General features: G+C 32.6%; 1 long non-coding RNA gene across 1 annotated transcript; it reads left to right on the plus strand.

Annotated features, from left to right (window-relative positions):
• The first annotated feature begins 1,306 nt into the window (after positions 1–1,306).
• LOC132748635 (uncharacterized) lies at positions 1,307–3,716 on the plus strand. Its single transcript, XR_009628298.1, has 3 exons — positions 1,307–1,609; positions 2,542–2,661; positions 3,380–3,716. It is a non-coding gene; the product is annotated as an uncharacterized LOC132748635 (long non-coding RNA).
• The last annotated feature ends 570 nt before the right edge of the window (positions 3,717–4,286 follow it).

Consider the following 4,286-nt stretch of genomic DNA (forward strand, 5'->3'; position numbering starts at 1 on the left):
TGTAATTAATTTATGAATATAAAAACAGGAAAAGGAAAAAAGTTTTCCATCAACAGTTTGGAAACGTTTGTAATTGAACACGTGGCCAATTGTTATTTAACTGTGGCGAATCGTTATTACTCTGTGTCAAATTGTTATGTGGCGAATCGTTAGTGTGGCGAATCTTTACATTACCCTATTAAGAACCCAAAATAAACTGGGTAAAAATATTCTGTTTTACGGTTTCAACAAAAGTAACAGCGCAAATTTGAAAACATCATATTTTGTCCCGTAATATAAAGGATCCCAGTACAATAATTACACAACACATTTGTACAAGTTTTACAAAAATATAGAAAATTTCTGCATTCTGAAATAATCTTGAAAATCGCGAAAATATATGACACTAAGTCTGAAACTTTTGTCACGTCACTTTATCACTTTATCTGTCAGTAAAACCTAAAAAAAACACAATCAACTCGCTACAGTAAAACATATTCAAGGAAACCTTAATAATGTTAACATTTTTACTGTTTGAAATTACCTCTTTGGTCCTTTATTCAAATGATTTTCATGCAAAAATCTGAAAACGTGTTGCAAATGGTTTACATTTTAAAGGGAGATAACTTACATTAATTCGTACTACATATTTTCGTACCTTATCTGCAAAAACTAGGTTCAGCGATATAAAGGCAGAGATATATAATATACATGTATTTTAACGTCTCTGATAAAGGCCATCTTGGCCCTCTTGTTTAATTTTATCCTAATACTGTCTATCTTATCATTGTACATGCAGAGGGGCGATGGGGGATTCACCCCTATTTTTGAGAATTCACCCCTATTTTTTGAGAGGAAGGGGGAAAATTTTACATAGACAAAGAAGGGAAAAGATCAACAAATGTAATAAATTCTCACTTTTCAATAACCCCCCCCCCCTTTTTCAAATCCTAGAATAGACACTGGTACATGCATAAGCAGCAAAACAAAACGCTGTTTTATCCACAGACGCTTGGATGTCAGATCCTGTCCCCCAACGTGATACGCCCCTGTAAACACTTTATCAAAATATTTTCATATTTAAACACGAATGGGTCATCTGCTACAACGATAGAACTGGTTAAAGTGAAGAAACCCTTATTTTAAAAGATTTTAGAATCTTGTTCAATATTTTTATTTTGTAACTTTCAATTGGGAATTTTTTTCAGTAGATTGGGAAAATAATATACTATTTTCAGTTGGGAATATGACCCAATAACGGGTATAAAATATGCCAAAAAAATCCCTGTAAACATATCAAAGGAAAATACATTACCTTGTTAAATATCAATCAAGTAAAAGATTAGTGTTCCCTTATACTCTACCTAACTTTAAAGCTAGTTTTAATATAAATCTGCTTCAGTTTTCTGATATGTTATGGTATGAGATTTTTGAAATATTTTTGAATGTGTATTTTTATATATTGCAATCAGGATAAATGCACAAAGCAAGGAGACACGGACATTGGATGAAATCAAGAAAAAGCTGTCAGATATGAAAACAGCTATTAAGAAGAATGTGAGGGAGAGAAGACAGTTTTCCACCAACAGGCGGTGGCCCTGCTCCTATACTAAATGAACAGGATGAGAAGGTAACTATAAAATAACTTTCTAACAGAGATATTTGAAAACTATTTTCTTGCATAAATTGACAAGTAGATTTTCATTCCTAGTAATATTTATTAGTCAGTCTTATTGATAACAATGAAATGGTTCAGTAGTGAAAGCATTTTTTTAAGATTGGATTAGTTTGTTTACAAATATATATGTGAAAATAAAAGTTACCATAGTTTTCTATCAAATTTAATTCGGATATTTCAGAAGATATCAAAGGCATACTATTCCTCACAAATGAATACACATATTTGTCTCTATTTTGAAAAGAGCAAAATTTGTTTTGTAATGTTGTAAAAATGAATTTAAAAGCATATTAGCAATTTGTATGTACCACCCGAAGAGAGATGCACTGGAAGTGAAATAATTTGTCATAAATATAGCAAAATGTAAACAAAGTAGTAATTCACTTTAACTGTAATAGTTGCCAAATAGCAAAGAAAGCTGTGTTAGCTCAAGGGTAACTGTTTACAGCGGTACCTAACGAGGCTTTGCCGAGTTTCCGCTAAACAGTTTCCCGAGAGCTAGATATTCCCGTCTGTACCAACAGCCGGTGTTTGATTCTTTTTCTTGCATATGATTACGTGTCAATTTCTTTCGGAACAGAAATTATGAAAACTGATATTCTCATTACGCACTTTTTTCTTATAGTAGCGTATGAACATACAACTTCATTCATAACGGAAAAATGACGTCATCCTAAGAACGCGATTCATTCATATAAGTCGCGCGTCAATGACGTCACTTAAAGCACGCGACTTGTCTTACATCGGGGGTGCAGTCTGGATTACCTGCCCCTGTTACTACGTCATCGTAGAATAGTAGGCAGGGAACCAGACTAGGTGCAAGACAGAGTTTTCTAGCACCGGTGTAAGTATTAAGTATTTAAAGTGATTCAACTATTTTTCAGCTGCCACAGACGAAAGACCAATCTTTACTGACCAAACATCCGAGGGAACGTTACAGGGAACATCTGCCAATGTTAATGATGCGAAAAAATACAGCCAAAGTAACAAAAAAAGAAAAAGCAGTAGATCTAGGTAGAATTTCATTTTCAAAATCTTAAATGTTTTGTTAGAATAAAGATGCATGTTTGCAAACAATAAAATTATTGTATTTGCCAATTCCATATTAAATTCTGGAAATACCAATGAACTACAATGATGTCTATATTGAAATCAAGATTTAATATTAATAAGAATATGCATGGCTTTATATTGTAGGCTGTTACATCTAGATAATTAATATGATACTTTGATCCCAAAAAATACCACATTTATAGAAAAATTGACAAATTAAGTTATTAAAGTTGACTAAAAAAGTTTGCAAGGTCATGTATTGGTCACTTAATTTAGCCTGAATTGCCATTACTTTGTAGTAGACTGAACATACAGGTAGCATGCATATTTTGACAAATACATTAACAACTATAAATGTGTCGTCACGCCACGGATGCCCCGCATGCAACAAAAATTTCAGATGTTATAATATTTAGTTCCACATTTGTTTGCACAAACTATTTATTTCTATTTTGTTTCATTTAAAGTTCAAAGCCCAAACTATTCAATGTTAACACAAACCATTTTTATAACTGAAACTATACAGTGTTAAACTTTTTGGCATACCACATATTAATCACACTTCTGAAAGAATTAACTAATATTTTCATATATCACATAAAACAAAGGGCAGACGTTTAATAAAACCATTTTTTATAAACAATCTTAAGTACTTTTTGTATTTTTCAGATGCTGATGATGATGGGGATAAAATCATGTCAATATTAGAAGACCAAACGCAAGTGTTAAAACAGATTCTTGAAGAGCAAAGGAAAACAAATAAGATTTTAAGTCAACTATTTGCTGTCAATGCTGAACCTTAAATAACATCAATTATAATGTACATGTAACATATAAATGAAATATTGATGATTTTTGATTTCTGTATTTTCACTGTAAAATTTCTTTTTCACTTCAGTGAAACATATTTTCCGTATTTTTACTGATGTCTTGCTGGACTACTTTCTTCTAAATTGAGGCAATAAACAAAATTCAAGGGGAAATCTTTCACATTGTAATGTTAAAATTTTCAATATATACAGAATTATACAGAATTTATTTAAGTTTGATTGTGTAGGAAGCTATAAGCTTATAGACACACTTTCGAATCCGTTCCTGGAACCAACCAGTACGTACGCAATAATTATGAGTGTAAAGTTTCTTGCTCAAGGAAACAACGGCTTGCGCCTAACGGGGTTTGAACCCATGCGGCTAGCGATCATTAGGCTACTAGTCACACGGCCATGCCGCCACACTTCACCTTTTAATAAAGTGTCTAAGGTTTCTAGAGTGTACAGAATCTTAGGGTGAGGTGTCTGTAAGCATTGGCGATGTATCCCAAAAAATTGCTTTACAGCTATTCGACAACAAGTATATATATCAAAATTTTAAAAGGCTTTAAAGATTACGTTTTCCATACGAACTAGCTGAACAAAACGAGCAATTTATCCATTTTCGGCCGTTTCAAATGATTAAATCCTTATAGGGGGCAGGGGGAGTAGTGAAGTGTCTTGTTCCTGCTCCGTAAAGTTCAAGAAGATAACGGTTTGCGGAGCATTATGCATGCATATGTTTAAAAATGAATTACATTGTATAT

The sequence above is a fragment of the Ruditapes philippinarum genome, unplaced genomic scaffold (assembly GCF_026571515.1).
Source record: "Ruditapes philippinarum isolate M1 unplaced genomic scaffold, ASM2657151v2 ctg4998_1_1_1_1, whole genome shotgun sequence".
Taxonomy (NCBI): domain Eukaryota; kingdom Metazoa; phylum Mollusca; class Bivalvia; order Venerida; family Veneridae; genus Ruditapes; species Ruditapes philippinarum.